Source organism: Anser brachyrhynchus, assembly GCF_964034855.1.
Source record: "Anser brachyrhynchus genome assembly, chromosome: 5".
NCBI classification, from domain to species: Eukaryota; Metazoa; Chordata; class Aves; order Anseriformes; family Anatidae; genus Anser; species Anser brachyrhynchus.
In genome coordinates, this window is record NC_137699.1 from 36,771,847 (window position 1) to 36,797,657 (window position 25,811).

Below are 25,811 nucleotides of genomic sequence, written 5' to 3' on the forward strand. Positions count from 1 at the left end.
AAACATTTTCAATTTTAAGTTTTCTACCACAACTTTAAATTCAGCATTGGCCTATGAATTAAGCCATATTCTATTGTAATACTACTTTGACATTCATTTGCAATGATTTTATAGACTGATGTGGTACCACAGTGCAAATACTCTAACATCAAATACTTAGGAGCTTGACACAAAAGCTGATTGTTTACAACCTGCATATTACAAAGAAAATCTAAAAGACTTGCTGATATTTACCAAAACTCGTAGAATTTTTTTTTTAAAGATTTCCTTCAAGCATCCTGTTTGTTACTTTGCATGCATCAACAGTCTGCTAAGTCCTACATCTTGTTCCTCCACCATTTATTTCAAACAATTTTACATTTTACTGACATAAGTTTAGAGACTAGTGCTATTCCAACACCAATTTTCGGTATCTATTTCTTAAAGATAACTGGTGGGATATGTCATTATCTGTATCCCCTTGCATTTGAGCAAAGGGCATACATCTCTAGACACAAAGAACTTGCAGGGTCTAGGGAGGCTGTGATTTTTAGGTTTAATCCTGATTTCATAACCATGCATTTCAAAGAGTAACAGATGTCCCAGAGTCACTTCTCTGCTGCGCTGGTAGTACAGCATGCATCATTACCTGAATAAACAGTTAAAATTGTAAAAGAAAGTATTTTACCACTATTCACTATACATAGCTACAGAACAAGCAAGGGTGTGGATATTTAAGAGGACATTTAACCTCGATTTCTCACATTGGTTTTACAGGCAAAAATACCTATCTTTATCAAAGCACGTGTGCTTTGAAAGATCTCTGTGCTTTTGTTACATCTCAAATTGCATAATTTTGGGGCTTCCCCCCCCCCCCAGCTTTGTAATTTGTTTTCTCCCCTCCTCCATGTTTAGAGGTAATTTTCCCAACTTCTGCAAAAGCAGTTTATATCTAATAGTCTGTCTATGCAGGGGTAACTACCAGAATAGCCATTTTTATTATTTAGGCTTATACATCTCCTTGTTCACAGCCTAGTTCTTTAAAATGTGTGCACACATAGCAAATAAGCTTGGTATACTAATGTTAGCAAATTTCCATATGTAAATTACTCCTCCATTTCCCAGTGAAAAACATCCATCTCCTGCTTCTCTCAGGGTCACACAGGAATAAATGACAGGATTTGATCACTGCCTACTTATAAATAGAATCACACTTCACAAGATTGCTTATTGCGTTTACTGTTTCTTAAAAGAACTGTGTAATGAAGGTGAAGAGAAATGGAAGCCTGAGATATGATTCTTCCACTTTTTGAAATGAAAAAAAAGTCCACTGGACTTGTAGTTTCCAGTAAAGTATCTACTAATATTGATTTTTTTCCCCCAGTTGTAGTATCAAGCTCATATCTGCCAAGCGTAGTGCAATTTTTATATTTAATACCGTAGTTACAACCATGTAATATATACTGCCAGTGTCCTAGCTTCCTGACCTGTAACCTGGTCCCCTACTGACAGGTCTCTATACAGTAAAAAGCCTCAGTCAAAAGCAGACTCTGCAAGGGTATGGATATCATTCATGTGAAATGTTTCACGGCATCAATGATTTCAGGACTGTTGGTACCTACAGGTTCCAAACAGCTTTCTGTAAATGAAACAATTCCTTATGAATACACAGCTTCAGAAATGGAGACTCCTTTGGTAGATTCAGTCAGGCTGTAAAGCTTACACCACCTGTTTCCTAGATTTCCTAGCAGTTCTGCAAAGTACTTGAGAAATGGGGGTTGTGGATCTCAGGCTCACCTGGGTAAATAAACTCCACTTCCTCTAACGGAGAGGGATTCAGTTAAAATCTGCATACAGAGAATACCTGACCCACCAAAGAAAATTTAGCTGTTCCATGCTGACATTAGCACAACTGAAAAGAAGCAAACACATCCATGCAGGTCCTGAAAGCAGACTCCAGCCCACTATTAAGTTTCTCCAGTGAAAGAACCTTTTGTAAAATGAAAGACATCAAGTCTTCCTCAAGACTTACAATTTCAGACTAGACTACGGTGTCATCTTATGCTGCCAGTGTCTGACAGGCACTCTTGAGCTCTATCCTCCATCAGCTTCTTTAAGGAACATTCTTATCTCGCACAAAACTGCTGTCTTCAGAGTTCTGGGTGCTCCTCAGCACTTTTAACGAAACATGATCTGTGGAAACAGCAGGTGGAAGAACAATTCTAGTGAAATACGAATTACAACATTTGAATGATTTAAGAAAGCAATGTAATTAACACTATCCATGTCATAGGTTATGCAGTTTGATGAAGCTGTGTTTGCACACAGACTTCCATCGGGATGGTGGCATGCTAGCTGTGTGTGACAGTGGGTAAAACTGCTGGGCAGTATGCACATCGCAACCATCACTATTTTCACTGAAGCTTTCAAAACCTTTCTGAACCACTGCCACATCTGTAAGTACCCAAGTTTGCACGAAGGATTACGAAGACAGGTATCATCCTAAACAAATTAGCATACCTGAAATATATTACATGTGGATAGCACTTTTTCTGTCACTCCTTGCTATGTGAACCCAGCATCACATACACACCTCTTCTGGAAAAAAAAAAAAAAGCTTTATTACACAGCAGTGTTTGACAAGGCTCATTGGAAGGTATTTATCTGATGCTCTACAAAAAAAACAATTCACAATCTCCCTGTAACTTGAGTTGTTTATACCGGAAGGACAAGATTGTGTCAAAACCAAGAATTCATGTTAACACATACAGTTGTGTCCACATCAGCTTTGTTATAAAAATGCTGAAGGTTGCACTAAATAGCTGTTATTCTGGTACGCACAGTAGTAAAACATAGAACCAAACTAGTCCAGGTGGTTCTATACTATGAAAGGAGTGTGAAAAGAGAGTGGGGAAAAAAAAACAATTATTGTGCCTGAGCTCTGGAGTAGGTTAAAAAATCCTGCCACATTCCTGAGACATTAGGGCCCCTTGCCTTTCCTGTGTATCATGGCTCACTTGCTACACAAATAAGGGGCCAAAGTGCTTTGCCAGCTACATGTAATGAAGTCCCTGCCTGCAAGAAACAGATGACCAAACATCTCTAAGATAAAGGAAAAAGCCCTTTTTTTATTTGCTTTTTGCCCTTTTGAGTCATTTCTTGGTGTCAGATTGAACTTATTTATCAAACCAGTATGAAAGCAGAGCCTGAAGGAAGGCATCTCCTCCAGTCTTGTTTTTGCTAAAAGATGCCTTAGCACAAGTCATCTCTTCAGTTCATAACTTTCACTTGCATGTTTTACTTTCAGGAAGTCTCAAATATCCTCTAAAGTAGAAACACTTTATATTTAAAAGCTAGAAATAAATTCTTGGCATCACCAGCTTAAACTCAGAAGCTACATGCTATCACAGGTCGAATCTAGGGTCACATCAGTCTCACTTTGCTGTGGTCTATGCAGTTCTCTCTGAGTTAGCTTCTTATGCTGCGATAACAAAGTTCTCAGCAACCTCGGAAAAGATAGGATTTTATCATACACCTTTAAAAAAAGCTACAATTGAGAAGACCTCTTCTGTAAAAGCCTACAGTGCTTGAGTCACCACTGCCTCTTCTGCTTTTTGACTCAACATCTCCCAGGACAGAGCAGTTTGGTTAAGCATCCAACAAACAACGAAACCTAGGAAAACTGCTTTTTGGTGAGGTTTGTGGACAACTGTAAGGTAAAGCCAAGAAGGTAGAATTCTTTAACAGAGGTTGTAACACTTTTTTTTTTCTAGAAACAAACACTTCCTTTAATTTGTGCATTAATTTCACTCCACTAGTGAAACAAGTTTATCTGTGGTGCTTATCTCATCTCTTCTATTGACAAGCCCTAAACAGAGCAGACCAAAAAAACAGATCCTTACTTCCAACATTCTCACACTATTTGAGGGACTTAAAGCTCTGTATCTGATCAATGCTTTATGCGGAAGAAGTCAGAACAGATATTTTTTCCCCTTCCTGTACTGCAAGTCATTGTAATTGCCCCTGCTGCAGCAACATCTGCCTTTCCAGATACTGAGAAAACAGATACTGGAAAGCATCCTGCTGCATAATGGAATTTGGAGACCCCCCCCCCCCAAAAAAAAAAAAAACAAAAAAACACACACAAAAAACACCACCACCATCGAAAAAACAAATGCTCAAAAATAACTCCTCTTCCCCATTCTCTTGTTTTTCTTTAAGTCATGAACTGCATGTCATAACAGAATAAAGCTCTTCCATTTAAAACAACTTTAGTTACTTGGAAGCTGAAGGCATTAATCTGCTTGTTGGCTTTCTACCTTTTCAACATTTGCCTCACAAGATGCATGCTACAACCATTCAGATTTGCTTTCCTGTTGTGTATTCTACATTTATCACACTAAATTGATGGTCTTGCTGTCTGGAGGTTCTTCTAGTTTTACACACATGACATCCAGTTGACAACTCTCTATAGTGTACTGACAAATATTTTAAAGCTTAGCCCTTAAAACACAACCATAATTCTGGGTGAGAAAAAAAATCTGCAAAATATTACAAAGAATAACACCTATTCAATTACGGCACAATGAATTACACAGGTGAACATGATGTGCTCACCTTCCTGCACATACCTACTGAAATCCCTGGGAATCATCGTACACAAATGCAAACCAAGAGCTCTAGGATCCATTTTATTCATTCAAGTCAACAGACTAAATTCTGTTCTGTCTCAATAGGAGCATATTGAGCCTCAGGACTATCCTTTGCTTCAAATATACAACCACAATTCAAATATATCAATGAAACCATTGACCAAAGTGCTACTGCAAAGGAACAAAATGAAAAACAAGCGGCGGAAAAGCAAAAGGGAAAATTTCTACTTCAGATATCACAGACGGTAAAATTCAGCACTCTGGCACATACAAAACTTGTGCTAAAATCAGGGTGAGCTCTGAATCTACCCAAGATTTCAACCTGATCCATTAGCTTCAGGATTTATAAAACAAGTTATCTCAAACTGCCTGACAAAAGGCTGAAATCAAAGCAGACGTTCTTTCCTCGGTGCATACAGCTGTCACCAAGTAAGAACAGAGGGCAACACGGCCACAATTCTCCCGAATCCCTAATCAAAACCAGCACAGGGTCAGCTGCAAGTCTTTGCAAACCAGGTGGCAAACACTGGAGCTGGATCCAAACCCCATAAACTCCGTAAATAACACCGTTATACAAAAAGGATAAACCTAGTAAATTCGTCTTTCCAGATACAAGAATCACCGCCTCGCTAAAATGCGGCTGCGTAAGGAGAAAACCGCACGTCAAGTTGAAAAAAATCGCTCTTAACTGCGAGCTCAGGGGGCACACGTGAAGCCTGCGTCCTGCTCCATGCCAGCAGAGCGATCCCCACAGAACCCGGCTGCGCCTCCGCCTGCAGCTCCTCGGCACCAGGCACTGCCCGCTAGGGGAAGCGGCTGCCGGCTGCAGTGCTGAGGAGAGCGGCGCCGAGCCGTGCTGCTGCTGCCGCTACCGTGCCTGTGGGTGTGAGAGCAGCCTCCCCGCTCCTTCCTCGGCGGGTCTGTCGAGGCGCATGAAATCACACTGGAGAAGGGAGGAAGAAAAATCGCGGTGCGAGCAGCCGCCCGGTGCGGCGGAGGGAAGGGGAGGGGAGGGCAGGGCACCGAGGCAGCGGGCGGGCGCCGGGCTTGGGGCTGCCCACGGGGCCCCCACCGCTCGCCCACCTCCCTCCCGTCCTCCCCCCGGGACCCGGACAGCCGCCTTGTGGCGGCGCGGCACGGCTCTGCCTTACCTTGCTGCCCCTTCGCCCCGCCGCCGGCGCTCCAGGTGCGGGGGGCGCACGAAGGCGGAGCCCTCAGCCCGTCCCCCCCCACCCCCCGCGCCAAACCGTTACGACCGTTAACGGCCGTTCCAAGTTGCCTCGCGCCTCTCCTCAGAGCCGCGCCCCCACCTCACACCTCCCCTGTACCCCGCCGCGTGCACGCGCACCCACCCCTCAGGCCGCCGCCGCTCCCCTCCGCGGGGCCGCGCCCGCCTCAGTCTCCGCAGAAGGCGCCCCGGGATGGGGCCGTGAGGCTGGGGGCAGTGCCGCCAGCCGGCCCCCTTCCCCCCGGGCAAGCCGCTCGCCCTCCTTCTTCCCCCGCTCGCCTTCTTCGCAGCGCGGCGGCGGCGGCAGCGGCGGCCGTGTGACTGACAGGGAGCCTGGCAGCGGCCGCCCACGCGCGCTCCCGTCTTCTCCCCTCGCTCGGCGAGGGAGATGGCGAAGGAAGGAGAAAGCATGAATGGAACCGGCGGCGGGGGGAGCCCGGGGGGCGGCCCGCAGCTCCCCGCTGAGCGGCTGCCGCAATGAGGCCACGGCCCCCCGCCGCCGGCGCCGGCTCAGCGCAGCCCCCACGCGTGCCCTCAGAGCCGCGGGTGGGCGGCGGCGGGAGGGGGCTCGCCCCTGTCACGGCGCCCCCCGTTCCTGTCACGGCGCCCCCCGCCCCTGTCACGGCGCCCCCCGCCCCTGTCACGGCGCCAGGCCCCCGGCAGGAGTGGGCAGGTGTCCCCTCAGCGCTCGGCCATTTTCGCCGCGCTGGCCCTCATCGCGCCGTGCTCCCTGCAGGTAACGCGTTTGGTGCTGACACAAACCCAGCGGCTGCTGCCTGGACGGGGACTTCTGTCCTGACGTGATAAAAGGCAGCAAAGGATTTCAAAGACCGCGCTACACTTTCTCCCATTTCTAACCCCCCCCCCCCCCCCCCCCCGGTGATTACTTGGTACTGAGGGATAGCCATGTAACCCTGTTGTTCCTCACATTGGTTCTCCCTAAAAAGGTTGTAACTTAAACACGCACGTCACACGCTGGAGACCAGGCTTTTCTGAGCGCTCTGGCATCGATATTGTTGAGTATGACTTGTGCCATTAGCTGGCTTACTCCACAGTCAAAGGATTCAACGTTAAGATAATGGTGGGCCTGTTAAATTGGTGAAACTACCTCCGTATCCATTCACCAAAAGTCAGTAATTGGTTTCAGTTACTTAGTATTTCATATATTTTCTTAATAATTTTATTTAATGGAATCCTTGATTGGAAAACCTGACGGTATTTATCTATCTAATTTTTTCCTGTAATTTAAATTAAACAGGGCGTTTTTTTCCTTCTGAATATTCACTGAATATTTTGTTATATGCCGCTAGATACGTTGCGTGCTGCACTTCAGACATATCTGCATTCACTGTTACATAATCCATAAACATGGGTTTTCGTCCCATGAATCTGGAATCAGATTCTGAGCTGTTTAAAACCAGTATGCCTCCACAAACTTAATGCCTGCCAGGAAATTTATATCAGCTAAAGTTTTAGCCTCGGAATTACAAGGCTGTTTGGGATTCATGCGATGAGAAGCATCTCAGTAACTTTGTTTTTAAATTTTGCATTCCAGAAAACTGAGTACGCAATAAGACATTGTTGAGTCCTTTGCTATAGAATAACAAATGTAAGATTATAATTTAGATGGGTCAGTGCAGTTCTTTATGTATTTGTTTCGGCTTTATGAGGCTCTTCTCTTCATGCTAATAGTTCAACATGACTCACCTACGGTACATATCACTGCCACAGCTGTTGTAAACCTTCTTCTGAGTCAGAGAATGACTTTATGACCCAGAATTCTGGCAGCGAGTACTATCCTAGTGATTTTCCCAATTAAGAGAGAATTGCGAGTTGGTATCAGTGCAGGGTGAGTCAGAGTTTGATGCAAGAGGCAAAACTGGACTCATCAGTTACTACTGGACTAGCTCAGTGCACTCTTCCCCTCCAAAATTTGATAGCATGAAAAGCTGGAAAGAGCCTGCGATGGGAACTCCTTTCAGATTTCAGAAAGGCTACTGTGTGCCGGGGGATTAGCTTCCTCAGTCCCAAATGCTCCGAGCTACTGTACCAGCCATCTGCCACTGGCCGCTGTGGGGTGCACGACAACTTGGCAGGGGGATGGGGCCAGCAGCAGTAAATAGCTGAGAGGCTCTGCTTTACTCCAAGAAACTGTTTTGCTTCTTGGGCTTACCAAAGTGCAGGAGGTGTGATGTTAAAACTACGTGTGCTGCTGCCAGCGGTTCTCTGCATTTGATTGCTGAAAAACTGCAGCTCAGATATGCCTTGACTGATTTTGAATAGCAAAATTTGGTTTCCCGGTAATCTGCCAACTGCTCACTACAGAGCAGAGTAATGTATTGTGATTAGTCAACCAACTATTTTTTGTCAAAAATTCTGTCAGGAGGAGCCAACATTTAGGGCGGGATATAAGGCTAAGCCATGAGGGCAAGATGAGCTAGAGTTTGGGCTTGAGCAACCATTGTTATGGCCTGGCTTGAGCCTATGGAGGCAGTGAGAGGGAATCATTGCTGGGGAGGGCAGAAATCACTAGTCTGGCACAATTAGGAAGGGCTTCAGTGTGGGACTGGGGTGAGGTTAATGTCAGGCATGAGGCTGAAGGTGAAGATTTGGGACTTGGTGACCACTGAGATGGGTTTATTGTCAGATGTGACAGTGCCTTCGGCGCTGCCTCTGACGGCAGCTTTCTGCAAGGCAGGCAGAGGTTGCTGATTTAGGTTTACAGCTGGGATTGAGGTTGAACATTGGGCGAAGCACAGCTGATGAGCTAGGCTTGGAGTAGCAGTCAGGAGGTACTACCAAATAATTCCAGGGTGTCCATTGACAAGGTTGCAGAGCAGAGGCTATAGCTGAAATTTGAAGCTCGATCTTGCTGAGAGTGAAGCACTCATTGTACACACTGGGTTCAAGGCAGCTGATGGAACAGGTAAAGGATCCCAGCTGTTGGTTAAGGTGGGAATTTGTAATGTTTGAAGCTAGTATGCAGCCGTATTTGTGCTCCCTGCTAATGCTTGATTATATGGCTCAGGAAGTCATTCAAAAATCTACCCCAGCTGGTTCTAAGTGACTTTGGTTTTTATTTCCCTTTTGACCTTCCAACTGCTTGCAGCAAAGAGAGTGTCAGGCCCTCACAACATGCTTCATTCAGTGACTCCTGTTAGCGGGTGAGGGATATGGGTTGAGCCTGTTCTCAGGGACTCTGCTACAGAGATTTGTGTTTTTTTTTAATTTCAGGTTGATAAATGCAAATCAATCTTCTGGAGGTAAACTCAGTGCAGGTTTTAGTTTTGTGATAAGATAGATGTGCTGAGGTCAAAGTGTTACCTGGGGTTTGCCCTGGTAAGGTTGCTTCCTTTCCCTGTGTGTCACCTGCAGCAAAACAGCTGTCCTGCACTAGCAACCATGAACACCATTTTAGTTCTTAGAGTTAAGAGCAAGCCTTGTGGAATCAAAGCCACTGTGGCAAGTAATGTTTCTGCTTGTTCTTTTTTCACTATCTGTGGTTGAGAGAGGACAATCAGCTTTGTGCCACAAAAGCCCTCTCCAAACGCCAAGGTGATGCCCTGCAGCTTTTCATCTGCAGCTCTGCCACATTTCTTGTTGCCACTCTCAGTTGCTCATTTTAAAAAGGGAAGTAGGTCCCACTGGCAACATAGTGCATAAAACCACACAGTCCCCAGTGGACTTGCACTGTCTTGGGGGAAACACCTCATAAATAATGCAACTGCTTTGGTTCCTTCTCCCAAATGGCTCATTTCTTTCAAAACAGCAAAGCCTGATGCATTTATCTGGCCATGTTGATATGTTTGGGCTGCATCCTTTTTTCTTTTATTTTCTAAGTGTAAGGAAAGATTAGTCCTTCTCCCAATGGGAAGAGTCCAATGGAACTTGGCAGGCTTCTACACTTCTTTTCCCTCTCTTTGGGTTCTTCAACATATGTCTTCTTTTAAACAGGACAGACCTCACACAGAGACAACGGAATAAAAGAGCCAGAAGGCTAACCAGAGATGGCAAAGAGAGATGCTGAAGTTCATTGTACACTGATGGAAGCAACGTTCCCAGCCCAGCTCTGTAGTTCTGCATCAGGTATGTGAAATCATACAGAAGGCCTTTCCAAATTGTATTGGAGCCAACTTACATTTGATAAACCCTCAAAGTCAGGGTTTATCTCCCCATCTTGGCCCTGTCCCAAGGTGAGGCAAGGGAGAAGTGGAGGAGATGGACTGACCCTATCCAAGTATCCTATTCCAAGAACAGGTCCTTCAGTCATAGAGGCTTTTTCTTTTTTTTTTTTCTTTTTTCTCTACAAAATGTTATTCCAAATCCTGAAGTATTGCATTCATAGTATGTTTATTTTGATGTTAAGGTATGCCCCACCGTGTCTGTTGTATTTTTTACAAGTTTACCTTTCATATAAAAAGTATCTGTAGATGAATGCCCATGGGACCAGACAAGAATGTTAAGGGCGTGGCTTATGTCAGTGCAAAGCTGTTTTCTGCTGTCTTTGAAAGGCAAATGTGATGCCCGTGTTAAAAAAAAAAAAAAGGATTGGGGGGGCAAGAGGGCAAGCAGTAAGATTCGTGGAACTGCAGGCTGGGCAGTCCTTGGGAAGGTTGTGAGGGAAATTCACCTGGAAGTAACTTCTAGGCATGTGAAGGAGAAGATGGTGACTGCGAGCATACAGAGTGGGTTTACCAAAGGCAAACAATACCTGACAAGTCTGATTGTCTTATATGATGAAAAGTTTAGTTCAGGGACCAAGAGGAAAGCAGTAAATGTTGTTTACCTTGACATTAGCAAGGCTTTGGCTTTTGACTTATTCTCCCACAGCATCCTTGCAGACAGTTGCGGAGATATGGAATGAGACACGAGCTGCAAAAATGGCAAAAAATGGGCTGAGCCCCAGGGCTTGAAGGGTAGTGACCAACAATTCAAAATTTATGTGATGGCTGGTTATGAATGGTGTTCCTCCGGGGACATTGCTGTTTAACATCATTATCGATGACCTGCATGAGGGGATAGGCTATTCCTGAATTTCCCAGATGAAACCAAACTGGGGGGAGCAGTCTGTAGGCTACAGCATGGGACTGCCTTTCAGAGGGACATCAGGAAGCTGTGGAGTGGGCTGACAGAAACTTCTTGATGTTCTGCAGAGACAAATGCAAAGGTTTGTGCTTTTATGCAAAATTTTGAGTTTTGTAATGTGCTTTTTGTACTGAGGGAGTAATCCCACGTGACAGTACAAGCTGGGGACCATCTGGCCAGAGAGCAGCTTTGCAGGAAAGGATGTGGGAGTCCCAGTGCATGGCAAGTTGAACCTGAATCAGCAGCGTGCCCTTGCAGCAATGAAGGCCAACCGCATACTAGGTTATACTAGCAAAACCATAGGCAGCAGCTGAGGAAAGTGATTTCTCCCCTCCATGAGGCACTTGTGAAGCTATGTCCAGAGTTCTGAGTTTCCCAATGCAAGACAGAGATTAACAAACTGGAGAGAATCTAGTGGAGGTGTCCCAAGGATCAGGCTCTCACAGCAAAAACCAGAAGGCAGTGCTCTTAAGTTGTAGCAAGAGCTACATTCTGACCAGATAAATTCTGACTAGATGTAAGGAAACAGTGACTACTTTCACAGTAAGCAAGATTGAAAACCAGTACAGGCTGCCCAGACAGGCTGTGGTATCTCCATCCTTGAAGATACTTAGAACTCAGCTGGACAACTCCCTGAGCAACCTCATCTAACTTTTAAGTTGGCCCTGCTTTTAATAGGAATTGGACCTGATGACCTCCAGAAATCCTTTCTGACCTGAATTATTCTATAGTTGTAGAGAACCTTTGCAGTTAGTCTTTGACAATGTCTCCATTTTTATCCTGGTTTTCGAAGAAGAAAATATAAGGTTAAGGCAAGGAAACAGGAAGAGCTATTTGAAACAGTGGGGTAAAAATATCAGGTAGTAGGTACTAAAAAGAGGCTACAGTAGAAACTTTGTGGCCAGAAGCTTTGGGAAGAGTGTGTGCTGTGGATCCTGGCTACAGGAAGAAGCAAATACATGTGAACCATCTGCAGGAACCTGGCTGTGTTGGTGTGAAAATATTCTGTTAAACATGCAGAATGCAGGGAGCTTTATACGAAATGCTGCCTCTGGTAAATTTGCCCCTTTGTTTTGTAGTATCCTCCATGTCTTCCCCTCTGACCACTTTTCGTATGTCTGTATGCATAATATAAATCAGCATAGCTTTACTGAAGGAACAGAGCTATGCCACATTTGTTTTGGTTAAATATGAAATTAAAATTAGAGGGTTGTTTTAGTGCAGTAAACATGGTAGGAGCATAAGGGAGAAATGCAACTAAAAATAGCATTTGGGAAATATATATAGCAAAATGAACAAACAATATGCAGTGAGTCATGTCCAGCGGTTCTTGCAATAAAAGAAAGAAGAGCTTCTCTAGGGAAACTAACTGGGAATAGCTTTTGCTTCTCTGGAGCTGGAGCTACCTCTGGGTGTAGCTTTTTGACAGTGCCTGTTTGCCCTGTAGCAGTGGGGTGTGCTGGCCCCAGGAGAGGGTAGCACTTGGTGTTCACAGCAGTCACACTGACGGTACTGCAGAATCTGAGCTAATTTGAACTAATTTCTGAATTGCCAGCACTCAGGAGCACTCAAAAAACTAACTGTGTGCAACTTGAATCACAGTGTTGTCTTGAGTCTTGGTGTCTGCTTCAGCACTCTTGTCCTGTAACAGGCTGCACGTGATATGTTGCTGCGTTTAGCTAGTGCTTGCTGAAGCCAAGGGAGATCGTTGTGGGTGCAGAGCACTCTCTGGGCAGAGGTCATGGCAGGGCTAGACACAGAAAATGATGCATTGAATGACAGTGTAGTTAGCAAAGAGATCTAGTGCAGTCAAGGAAACCCGATTTTAAGTCTGGTTAGTTTGGCAAGGACCAAGCGTAACCATTTTATACATGGCCAAAGGCTATATTGGAGTATGTCCTAGGGACATGACAAATGAGTGTCTCAGGGGAGCTGCTACAGCACACTCATCCTCTTACCTGCCTGCTATGCAGACTTATACACTGGTGGAACTGCTGCCCTGAAGCAAAACTAATCATGTTGAGATGGAAAGAAGCAGCACAGGGCAGCTTTGCTTTCACAGCCATTGAAACCCAAGTTAAGCAGGATAGCATTGGTCAGGCTGGGTGGCAGCAGTTTGGCCATCCCTGTTAAATATAAAACTCAGCACACAGCAGAGAGAAGGGGCTCTGATGACACTATTTCAGCTTTGTTCTCATGGTAACTATTATGTCATCAGGATTCCATGGTTACTATAATATTCCTTATATTTCAAATGTGAAAAAAGGCAGAAGGAATAAAAAACTTTTCCCAAAGTTGAGAAAGAGATGTATTTATTCAGAATTAAGTACTCCTAAGGAAGAATCAACCAGCAGTTGTTATTAGAAAAGCCATTTTGAAACCATGAAGAACTGTTTTAATTAGTAGTTGTTGTTTCTGCTGCTGGCCCTGTCAACATATGGTGCATGTCCTGGGGTTTCCCCTCTCTCAGCTTGTGTCACCAGCAGTTATTCTGATAAACACACACTGCAGAAGGCTGACATTGTCATATTCAAAACTTTGGAAGCTTAATTTTTGCTTGAGGTAAAAACCTCAATTTATGCAAAAGTCAGAATTTAAAAAATCCAAAAGTTTAAGACTGGGGCTGTGGGATTATCCACTTCAGATATTCAGGAAAAACAAGAGAAGTCTTGGTTTGGATACTTTCAAGCCACCAAAGCATATGGCTCAGAGGAAATAAGAATGACAGTGTGCTGTTTCTTGTTTGAGGACAAAAAGTGCGCTGATGGCAGTGTGCTTTCAGGGGATCATGTCTGCAGAGACCTCTATAGCTACAGCATGAAATATACCTTTCCTGGAGGAGAGAACATGTGCTGTGATACTGTGCAAACATGCAATTTTGAAAGTGGTCTGATAATGAGAAGTGGAAGAGCTTTAGACATTTTATGTAGAGTATGAGAAGGAACAAAAATAAAATAGATTTTGTGTTTATTTTCAAAAGCAGCTGGTGTTCATGGGTTGTTCAGTGTTAGTAACTGCTCAACTCAAGGCAGCTTAAAGAAGTTGGTAGGCATTTTGCACATAGTCATTATCAGGTCCTGGGAGATAGCTGCAGGCTGAACCCCCAAACTCAGCACATTTGACATTTCAAATTCATTTCTGGACCTCTTGTGAGTTCAGGATTGCTCAGCTGGTGCAGGATTGGTTTTGACAAGGTAGGAAAAAGATGAATGAAGTGTTAGGTATTAAGATTTAATGGAGAAATTCTAAAATCAAACATAGTTTTTTTAGCTTTTGTATTTATTTGATCTTATCACCTGCATTGCTCTTCCTTCATTTTTCCCTATTTGTTATACCTGAGCGATGTATCAGTTTTTCAGAATTGGATAGTAAATTCCTGATTGTAGTTTTCTGTGTTTGCAGTATACAAACTCAACAGGGTCCAATTGTAACAAAGTGGGTGAGATTCTTACAAAAGCGTGAAATTACACAAGCTAGATTTTAGGTGCTAAAAGCCATCTCTTTCTTTCTTTCTTTCTTTCTTTCTTTCTTTCTTTCTTTCTTTCTTTCTTCCTTTCTTCCTTTCTTCCTTTCTTCCTTTCTTCCTTTCTTCCTTTCTTCCTTTCTTCCTTTCTTCCTTTCTTCCTTTCTTCCTTTCTTCCTTTCTTCCTTTCTTCCTTTCTTCCTTTCTTCCTTTCTTCCTTTCTTCCTTTCTTCCTTCCTTCCTTCCTTTCTTCCTTTCTTTCTTCCTTTCTTTCTTCCTTTCTTTCTTCCTTTCTTTCTTCCTTTCTTTCTTCCTTTCTTTCTTTCTTTCTTCTTTTTTTTTCCAAATAACAGCGCAATCCATTGGCATCTACAATGTGTTGTATACATACTTGCAGCCCATGAAAGTTTGTGGCATTAGCCAACAAGCAGAGAGCAAAGTTTCATGTCTACTGTGTAAAGTTTACCCCAAAGAAATCAATGAGACTGGTACAGTTGAGTCTAAAATGTTGCCTTTTAATACACATTAAGCTTCCTAAGGGACGAAAGTACCCCAGTTATCCCTAGATTCACTTGACCTCTGCAATATTGCTTCTGTATACATCCAGCATTCAAAACATTGGCTCTGCATGTTTTTTGCATTCTTACTGTTGCGTGTTTTACATAGAAAAAGCAAATAGGCAAATCAGAAAAGTTTTGGCAAAAACAACAGCAATCATCAGCCAGATCTCCCTGTACATACAAATCCATAGTCTAGCTTCAGCTCTTCTAATTTCAGGAGGAATGGGGTAGGGGACAGGCAAAAGCACAAATCTGAAAAGAAAGGCTGTCACTGTAGAGAATCTTGCCTCTTGACTATAAAAATTTTCCATGCCAGCAAACAGCTAGAGGTGTTTCTAACAAATTTTCTCTCTCTAGATTAAGCAATCAGCTGCCCTTTCTTAACGTTCACTGTAGCCTAGCTAATTTTGTACATCTGTTGTAGTCTTGCAAATATTAGTAAACAAGCATTTCACAGCAAGCCTTGCTGCTAGGCAGAATAGATAGACTTTTTAGATAGCTGAAGTCCATGTATCTGGGTATGGCTCAAGATATTTACCTGCTTATCTCTCTGATTAATAGTCCCCCTGCTCCAGGGTCAAGAAAATTAATGTCAGAAATCATCCTTGGGAACAGAAATAGATGCTCCCTTGGCAAGAGGCCAGCTATACGTTTGGTCCAAGAGTCCCACAGAAAAATGTTTTCTGGAAAGTATCTTCTGCCTCTGAATAGTCCTACCATGTCCAGAAACGTTTGAAAATGCAGATAACTCATTCAGAAAAGAACCATTTCAGTGACAGTTCCTAAATTTTCCATGTGTCTGAGATAAATGAATATTCTTTACTGCTGAAGTTCATTCATTGTTAGTACATACTAACAATTGTGGCTGTACAGAGAGAGGTGTGTTAATATGTATGTGATGTATGTGAATAGTGATGGCTCCAAGAGGTCACCACAGAGTAAGTCAAAATACTGAACCAGGGGAGACAAAGTGATTAGAGCCTCATGATCGATACCTTGGGCAGAGTTAAGTTCTGTGTCATATTTCTAAGAGACCATCACCATAGAAAACAAGTTTATGGGTTTTAGTAGTATCTTGATGTCTTCAAGTATACTGGAAAAGGATGAGATTGGGCTCTGGTTTAATTACATTTTACGGAACATAATCAGCTAAGAATTTTAACCTGTATGTCATGTCAGGATGTTATAAAGACAAGCTATACATCCTTTTGCTGAAAATAGCTTGATTAAGAAACCAAGAACCTGCATATTGTATGTAGTCAGAGGAAGTTGGCATATGCTCTGCAAGACTGCTTTGTCTGGCACCTGAAGCTGTTTTCAAGCTTTTTCTTTGAATTTTTCTAGTTGGTATTCGTTCCCAGTCTCATTGTCACTTAGCATTACTGAACTGCCAGCAGCAGCAGCGCCCTTTCTTTCTGCCTGTTGTAACAAAGCCTAGTTGATCAGGCAGTGCTCAAAAGTTACTCTGAATTCTGACTTACGGGAGCTTATGAATTAAGTGTTCCTCATTTGAAAAAAAAAATATTAATAATAAAGAATGACAGTAATGAAAAATTGAATAACGTTTAGCTTTGTCAGGTGAAAGTTTTCTGGTGCAGCTTATCTCGCACAGATGCTCCTTTTGCAGATGTAACTAATAATTTTTCTATGTTATTTAGAGAACATGTGCAGGAACTCATTATTAATGTCGTTAGTCTTCTTAATGCATACATGTAGCTTTACTTCTTAGCCAGTTTTTGTCATTACACAAACACTTTCTGCATAAATAACCATAATATAGTCTGATTTACTTCTGAGTGGAAAAAAAAAAAGTAATATAAGTATACAAATTCAAGAACATTTGGATTGAGCCTTTACTAAAACCAACCCGTTGGGAATAAATGTCTTTGAAAAACCTTACTGCTTTCGTACGCGACAGACAGTCCTGTCTCTCACGTAATTCGGTACCTCTCTACATGCAAAATATGATCACTGTTAAATTCTATGTGCTGCAAGAAAAAGAATTTAATTTTCTTAATAATCATTTGAGATTAGTAGTAAGCATTTTCCATTATTTAGTGCTTGGTTAACGCACGCTAGCTGATGTGTCTGTTACTCATGGTAGGAGTCGCTGAAGTAGGATCTATATGGCACTCAAGCATAGAATTCAGCAACTGCAAAGTCATCCAAGCCTAAATGGAAGGTTGAGCCTAATCTCTTCCTTTTTTCACATATATTTTTTTATTTTTATTTTTTTAAATCTTAGTGATATGCCAATAGTCATATCACCAAAGAGTACCTATATCCCTAACCTGTTACTATGTCTTCTCAGAATGAAGCAGGGAATGAACTGCCACAGACCTTCAAAAGAAGGAGGTAGGAATTCAAGCAGGTGCAGTTCCTCCAAGCCACGCAGCCCTGACAGTTACAGGTCTTCAAGTTTCATGATATTGGCTCAGGATTAGGTGGGTCTGGGCAAAGAGTTTTCTAAAAGTGGCTAAGATCATGGTGTTGAAGAGGGTAGGATAATTGCCTTTTTTTTTTTTTTCCTTTTCTTGCTTTCATGTAATTTCTTTAAGCATCCTTTATAAGCCAGATACAGAGACAGAATTCAGAGCTAACAGAGTTACTGCTTTTTTTTTTTTTTTTTTTCCGAGTGGTAATAGCTACATTCCATCTTTCCATCTATTTCCTGTATAAAATAATGACATCAGAACAAAGCAGTAAACGAGCTTGAGAACTGTGAGCAGTGGTCATTAAGGGCCTATTGCAAAGTGCTGCTCTGTGAGGGAAATGGAGCCTGGTTAACCGAAAGCATGCTGTTGAAAACCGTTTTGGTTTCACCCAACTTGTTAATGTCTGCCTGACAGCTTGGTTCTGCAGGAGAAAAGGGAGAGATTTATTTCAGCACTGTATCTCATCGCTATTGCTTGCTGAGAAAAGTCTCCATCTGACTGGAGTTGTCAGAGGGACAAGCTGCAGGTCCAGCAGACTGTCTCTGGAGACGTAGCTTGGCTTCTCTGTAGTGCCACGGAACCCCTGTGGAGACTTATGCAAATAGCAAAGGGTGCTCGATGACTCACTGTGCTCTTAGGCTTTGCCAGAGGGGGGCCCAAACAGGATACCTGACTGGAAGCCCCTCCCTTATTCTTTCAGCTTGACCACCTGTTTTTCCCCCACTTAAATTAGGCTGTCAGGTAAAGAAGATAGGGGAAAACTAGGACCTGCTCAGGTAACAACTCAGTCTGGAGATGGGAGATTGCCAAAGTTTGCATCTGGAGCATGGAGAGGGGAAATGACTTTGAATATTAATCTCTCAGCACTTCACTCTTCTACCAGTGGAATACTGATGAAGCTTTACCTCAGAAAAGTGTTGTGTTGGCTGGCTGCTGATACGGGAAGAATCTGTGCAGAGATTGTTGCCTTATAGGAACTGACAAGGAGAGAGGTGTTTCCATCAGTCAATACTTGCAGAATGACAGAGTTCAAAGGCAGAGTCAAGAAACCGTAACATTTTACCGCAGGTCTGGCAGCATGTGATGCTGTCATGGCTAATGCATAGCTACATTATAAGAATAAAATGTTCCTCCTCTTATGAGTTTTCAGGGACCAAAACACAGAAGGAGAAGAAAAAGAACCACAGTTCACGACCTTAAATGTTTAACTTTTTTTTTTCCTGACATTTTCATGGTTTCAGACTGCTTGGCTGCAGTGAAATATGAGACCAAAACTGAAATAGGACAGAACAAGATAACATCAGATGTGACTCATATCAATAAGCTGGGCTAGCTCTTCTTTTAATTGAATGCTTTCAATCCTGGTAGCTTTAGTAGGGTTCTGCAGCTGTAAAAACCAGCAGCATTTACCCATGGGTGTTACTCCTCTCATCTAGGTAAGGCATAACAACAGAAGCAAGAGAAGTTTTATGAGGTAGTCAGCAGTAAATGCTGGGAATTTAGTATCCTGAGTGTGTTTGAGGTTCAGAACAGTGGTTAAAGGACAAGGTGACACTACATTTTGAGTAATGTAGTATCCTTGTATTGTGCTGTTTTCTGCACAATCCAGGTTGATTCTGCTCTGTTCTGACTGAATCATTAGATATTCTCTTGCACATGTCTCCCCACAATTCTTCACAGCTTAGGTCATGCTCTGGACCATGCGAGAAAACTAGAGCTGAGAAGCAAAATGGCAACGAAGTGATGAAGGGAGTGGAAATGGCTCTTTTCCTTGGGCCATGTTTCCATCTTTTCAGTGACATTCCAAAGCTTCCACACCTATTAGGGCAGTGGCTACCTGTGGGTGCCAGGCGGTCACTAATGAAGGACGTATGGAGGGTTGTGGTGAAGCACAACCTCTCAAAAAGCAGAAGCTCCATTGATGTCATTTTCATGAAGTTATGGATGAGGAGATTTCAGCTTCCAGAAACGTCAGTTTGCTGTGGAGTGGATGGTAAACAAAGGGAGGAAAAGCCTTCACAGCCTAGAGACTGTCTCATTCCTGGTCTGGAGGGTCAAGATACTGAATTGTGTGATGAGACTGCAGTATTATTGTCATTGAAGATTCAAAGATATCTGCAATTCTAGCTGAAAAAGTAAGAAAATCCCTTCTAAAACTAAACAATGGGTCAAAACTATGAAGTTTTGGAGCTTCTTTTTTGAATTCTTTAGAGCTTACTTTCCTTTGAACTTTTATAGTTGCTTAAGGTGATATCACCATGGACAAAGCCTGCCTTACTCCTCCTTAACCTCTTGCCCCCAGGTCCTAACTTCAGGGATGTAATTTTGAACTCATACACGCATATATTTTACTTAATGTATGAAAAAAAAAGTTCTCTAAAGTCAAATTCATCTGTGGCATAAGCCAGGGAAATTCTGTTTGAAGCTAATGTGAGTTCTGACTGCTTGTATCCAGAGAGGACTAAGTCTTAAAAGGCCTGGGGCTTTATTTAGTCTTCCCGTGTTCTTTATGTTACTGGTTAAAGCTGTTTGGATTCAAATAGCTAATGGAACATTTTGACAACTGGGAAACAAGAGAGTTAATTTTTTGTTTATTTGCTAAAGCACCAACTGAAAGCTCCCTTCCCAGTTTTCTTTGTAATTTGATGGTGAGAGATTTGCCTAGAGCAGTACTGAGGCATGAATAGATCCATATTTCAAAGTAAATTCTATCTGAGGTCCATTTTGCTTGTTAAATTTACAGTATTTTAATCCATCTATTTAAATGTCAATTCTATGTCAACTCTTTTACAACATGGGAGTCCTGTTTATATTTATTGATACAATATCCCTGAGAGCAGGAGAGCAACAAAAGGGTGACCTTCCGTTTCAATTTAACAAGACTCAGGAATCAAGCAATCTAATATCTCTCTTGTTGATTCAGAGTAGTGACACATATCACTACTATATTGCATGCACACACAAAAATAACACAAGAGATACTCTTGATTGCATTATTACTCACTTCCTATTTCTAACTTAAGAATGTGTTAGTAAGAGTGTTACACAAACTGTTGATACGGTATTAACAAGAAGAAATATAGTACAATGCATCGTAGGAGTAAGGAACGATACAGTTTTCCTGTGTGGGTTGGAGAAAGTATTTTTTTAAAATGTTCTGATTACACAGACTATATATGATTAGCTTAGTTGGTGCCAGTTACAGGTGTTTCAACACCCACCTTCTGTTATATGGTTTCTATCATGACTGGCATCATCATCTAATCACTACAGTAATGGACAGAGTGAGAATTCCTGGCTCTAGGTGTGATCTACTGTTGTATGTCCTTGGATCAGTCAGATGTAAGGCTCTTAATGCTCTGTCTTTCCATCTGAAAGCAGAAATAATCTGGAGGTTGATGTATTTATGCTTACGCTTCTTTCCTACTCTGCAGTAAAAGAGCAAAAATATGTAAGCATTCTGTCCCACATATTTTTCTGGTATTTGAAAATTTATGTTTGTCGGGAGTTGGCCAAACATGATAATATTGATGTTTTCCTTTCTGTGGGTTGAAAAGTTTCAGTATATGGTGTTTAGGAAATGAAGACCTCAGATGTTTCTGTAGTACAAAAGTGTATTGGTTGTGTTTTTGTTTCCTGAACAACAACAAAAAAAGAAGTAATTTGATTGGAATTATGTTTGACTTGTCTCCATGCCAGCTGAATGATTTGGGATTGTCATGCCAGCCCACTGGGTGTCTCAGAATTGCCTAAAGTCAGGCAAGCCCCAGGGTGTACTGCATTAGGTGCACTACTTCCTGTCCATTCAGTGTCACCAGAAGACCTCAGGTAGCTGGAAGAGAGGAGAAAAGAAGCACAAGGCAGATGTACTGCAGTTCATATGAACCACTGAAACAGAGGACACACATGCAAACTAATATTGATGGGACCTGAAAACATTGCAGTCTTGGCTCAGCAACCTGAAGTTTGTTGGTGAGAAGGAGCAAAGGTCAGGGCTTGTGGCATCGGAAGACTGAAGTAATCCCTTCATCCACCACGTTCATGTAAACACTAGCAACGTCAGGGTGGAATCCAATAGAACACATGACAAGACAAATATGAGAACACAATATGAAAGGAGAGTGCTAATATGAGTCTGGTGACTTGGATGGGGTGAAATGGCTGTGCCTCGGGAGAGAGAGATCGCTTAATATAAAATCCCAGAAGCCTGCATTTCTGTGTACAGACCCACAGCTTAAGCATTTCAAGATGCCTGAAGCCAGCCTGTATTTTCATCAGGAGAAGGCCTTTCAAAACTCAAATTGATGGCGTTAGCAAACTCTCCCCATCTTCTACAGGGCAGAGAGTAATCAATTCAAAGATGTTAGTATAGGCTGTAATAAGAGTAAAGTCAGTGAACATTTGTGCTGTCACAACATTTTCCATCACACCAAGTGCAGAAGCGTTTCAAGAAGCTTGTGTAGAATACACAGAACCTGCAGCATCTAATCTGGACCTCCTAGAAAATGAATATCTAAGGAGAATATCGACCAGGACATATTTCATGAAGAAAATAGCATTGTATTTTTTTTTGCAGTACGGGGTCTAGTCTTTGGGTGCCTACTCAGCTGCAGGAAGCAAACGAATTACAGCTAGAGTGGCTGGTATTTCACTGGGATGTGTTTGAAAATGAGTTCTTAATTCCTGCCTCCTGTCTGAGGAGGGCTCTAATTCTGTGTCCTGAGACAATCTGAGCAATGTGCATGCTCATCTGTCAGCCACTCAGCCAGTGGGGTGTTCTAAACCTCGTAGTTCTGCCTGGATCTAAATGTCACAGCTTCCTCTGAAAGCCACTTAAGATACTTCAGGAATACTCTCTGAAGGCAGCTGTAACCACCTGGGAGAAAACAACAGCCTCTGGTGAATGGCACTGAATGATTAGAAAAGCCTCAGAAGTGTACAGGGAGAGAGAAGGGGGAAGGACATTTGCCAGGTGTTTTTTTTTAATTATTTTATTTTATTCAGAGTGACATTAAAGTAAATGGTTGCATCCTGTGTTTGAATGCTGTTGTACTGGGTAAGAACAGAGACTATGAATTCACTATATCTTATCCCTATTGCTTTTAGGAGCCATGAGCAAGAGACAGGAGCCAGAGAGAGATTTATATATGGAGATACTGACACTTGTGACCAGTCATGTCCAAATTGCTTGAGCTTTTTGAGCTTCATGTCCAATCGCTTGAGCCCCCCCGCCCATACAAACCACATTCTGAATGTTCCAGGGACCTGCTCTGTGATGGTCATACTGGCTATTATGGGCATACCTGGCTATTTTTACCCCATTTCTTGCAGAGTTCCTCAGTCTGTCATTGAGTTCCACATTAGGAGTTCGCCAATTGTAGGGCTTTTAGGAACATGGCTGTTTTTTTTTAACATGAGGGGTGGTTGTTTTTTTCCCCCTGGATGTCTGGATACTCTTTCATATTACTCTCTGAGGTAGGCTCTAAGCAAAGGTTGCTTCTGTGTGCGTCTGCTGGTTTTGTCATTCTATTATGCTGTGCTTTTAAATAATCATCAGGAGTGCCTAGGGCACAGGATGGGCGCCTTTCCCATCTGATTTTATAAGCATAAATAAATACTTACAGAAAAGACAGCTGTGGCAGTTCCCCCTCTTCTCTGATAGATCTCTCTTCAAAACTGTGGATCAAAAGAGCGTTGCAAATATTCTGCAGCAGGGACCATGACTCTGAGGACTGGCACAGAAGAGTCACATGTGAACTTCTAAGCCTGTATAAGTAACCTTCCAAAATGCAGGTCGAGAAAATAATAAACACACTTATCCTGTGTGCCTCTTGCCAGCAGGGGAAGGAAGTGCCTGCTGTCACTCAGAACAACTCTCTGTGGCATTTCAGTCATGTATGGAAGCTGAAGGAGGGCTGCCTAAGGCCCACTGCCTTCAGAAATGTGTCAGAAATTCACTTCTATTTTCTTTGAGACATTGGAAATGGTACTGCAGAGACTTGAGAGACCTAAATTAAAATTCCAGCTCTGACACAGACTTTTGGAGTATAGGAGCAAATGAACGTGTACCTCCATTCCTACTGGTAAAACAAGAATGCTAATATTTCTTCTCTCTTTGTCTTGTATCAGAACATCAGACTGAGGCCATTTCTCACTAAATACTTGGACTGGAGCCATCCCAGGGCAGCTAAACAAGAAAAACAGAAGTAAAAAAAAATACTAAGTAGGCAATAAATGAATTCTAATATCTCAGAATTAGTATGGGATGTCCTGATATTGGTTTTATATACCAAATAAGTAAGATTTACCCATTTGTGAAGACAGATGAGTTTTTATTGAAAGGTATAAAACTTACCTGAGAGACAAACAAGTAAGTAGATTTGACTGTAGACAATTGTTTTCTTCCTATAAAACCAATGATGCAAGAGAGAGTTTTATAACTGCATAAGCTCTCAGAACAGCTCATCCGCTATTCTGCCTCTAAGCTTGGTGGAAGATTGGTAAGGGGAATGATCACGAATTCCCATTTTTTATTATTGGGCTCCAAATATGTTCTTCTTTCCAGAGCTCGTTCTAGAACGACTCTGAATGTCAAAGGCTGATGGCAACAAGACAAACTATCCTCGTGCTGCTGTCCTGAAACTACTTCTTCGGATGGTAAATATGGTGCTTGATATTAATTTTGTTTCCTCATACTTGTGTAACTGGAACAGGTATTTTACAGGAGAGAATGTATCCCCTTTCCACCCAATACTTAGCTCTGAATTGAACTGAAAAGAACTGTAAAGAGTCATGGTTCTTTACTGGCCAGAAGAGAACATTTCTTAAAAAACAGTAATCTGGTATTTTGCAGTGATGTAAATAAAAGTGTGAGGCAGCACAGGACAGAAAATAACCAGACCAGGGTTTAAAGTGTAGAATCCCACACTGAATAAAGGGTTGTCGTTTCTCACCAGCCTGAATGACTGAGGAAAGTGTAGGGCAAGGGAAACTGCAGTAACTCTTCAGCTCTATAGATGTCACCAGCCTTTCACTCCAGCCTTCCCCAGCCATTCTCTGGTTGGTACCTCTCTCCCTCTAGCCATTTACTTTGTAGCCCCAGAGGGACTGTTGTTTGGATGATGAAATGCTGCGTAGTACAAATTAAGGGCTGCCAGCAATGATCTGTGTCTGGACAGGAGATACAAAATGGAAAATCTAAACAGTAACACAGTACTTTTTCAATTACATCTTAAGCAAACATACTTACCAGGAGTCAGAGAACAGTGTGAACTTCTTTTTAGGTATTGCCAGCTAAATCTTTAGGGCATTTCCTGAGCTTTGTTTAAAATGATTTATAGAGGTTATTTGCAACATTTTGCCTTCTCCTGGAATTCTCATGTAAAAATCCAAACCACATAATTTCCGTTCACATAACACCCACAGCAGGCATGCACCGTTCTCTCTTAAGCTGGGAACTTTTTTTGCAAAATGGCAGGGGCTGTTACAAAAGAAAAATAAAACGGCCTATAAGAAAAATGGCCCCCTTACTTATACTTAGATGTTAACTTCACACACTGAATAAGGAGCCAAGGGTGTGAAGACAGGGCAAGGTGGGAGGGGAAAGGAGAACACGGAGATGTTTGCTTGAAGAAGTGAAGTTTTTGGAGCATAAATGCAACCTTCTTAATTAATAACTCTCTTTGGATGTTCTGTATTGTATCTCTCTATTTGGATGTTTGTACGACAACACCCTAGAGATTTTACGTTTGATTCCCTTGTGGAGCAGCTGCATCTGTGCTGGGGAGGGTGGATGAGTGTTGGCTGTACCACTGTCCCACCACACATAGCTCCAGTTGGTGGTATTGAGGGGTATTGCCCCCTGTAATCAGAACCCTGCTTATTGCTCTGAACACAATTGATCTCTCACGAATGGGAAAAGCGGCAACTTTATTTATGTTATGTCCATGGGAAGAAGTAGATAGATTGAGGTCAGGTTTGCACTACATTATTTGGCTAGAATAGTTACTAGCTGGAGGTGTGGGATGCAGGGGAGGAATGCACCCCAATGTAGCAACACTTTCAGAAAAACTCCTTTAGTCATGGTATAAGAAGTATCTGCAAGGGACTTTGCCAGCATAGCTAGACCTTGGCTGTGACTCTTGGAGTCAAGCCCTGGCCAAAGAGACTGTGTTCAGAAAATGTACACTCATCAGTCCCGGGAAACGGTTTCGACATAGGCTTCGTTCAATCCTTACTCAAGACATTTTTGAGACAGCCCCAAACAGTGGTCCTTTCCCAGCTGGAAGTTTAAGTAAGGCCACAGGGAGCAGGATGGAGAGATCAGAAACTGAGGTTAGGAGAGGGACGGGTCATGGCAAGGTGGGCAGCAGGGTCTGGCTGCTGGGATCCTCAGGCCAGTGTCCATGA

General features: G+C 42.6%; 2 protein-coding genes across 38 annotated transcripts in view; one reads left to right on the forward strand and one right to left on the reverse strand.

Moving 5' to 3' along the window:
- PTPN5 (protein tyrosine phosphatase non-receptor type 5) overlaps window positions 1–6,330 on the reverse strand; it is an 82,042-nt gene extending 75,712 nt beyond the window's left edge. For 17 of the 37 annotated variants that reach the window (XM_080595170.1, XM_080595169.1, XM_080595159.1 and 14 more), the window contains exons 1-3: window positions 5,321–5,753; window positions 2,500–2,577; window positions 2,012–2,172 (exon numbers count right to left, since the gene is read on the reverse strand). The gene's annotated coding sequence lies outside the window, so the exon portion shown is untranslated. Of the gene's footprint in view, window positions 1–2,011; window positions 2,173–2,499; window positions 2,578–4,610; window positions 5,755–5,782; window positions 5,957–5,983 lie in introns of those variants that run through there. The other 20 variants (XM_080595172.1, XM_080595162.1, XM_080595164.1 and 17 more) reach the window with 14 other exon arrangements.
- A 138-nt stretch (window positions 6,331–6,468) lies between these two features.
- The window catches only part of PTPRJ (protein tyrosine phosphatase receptor type J), a 124,278-nt gene continuing 104,935 nt past the window's right edge, over window positions 6,469–25,811 (forward strand). The window contains exons 1-2 of the mRNA XM_080595127.1: window positions 6,469–6,595; window positions 9,814–9,945. The gene's annotated coding sequence lies outside the window, so the exon portion shown is untranslated. The remainder of the gene's footprint in view (window positions 6,596–9,813; window positions 9,946–25,811) is intronic.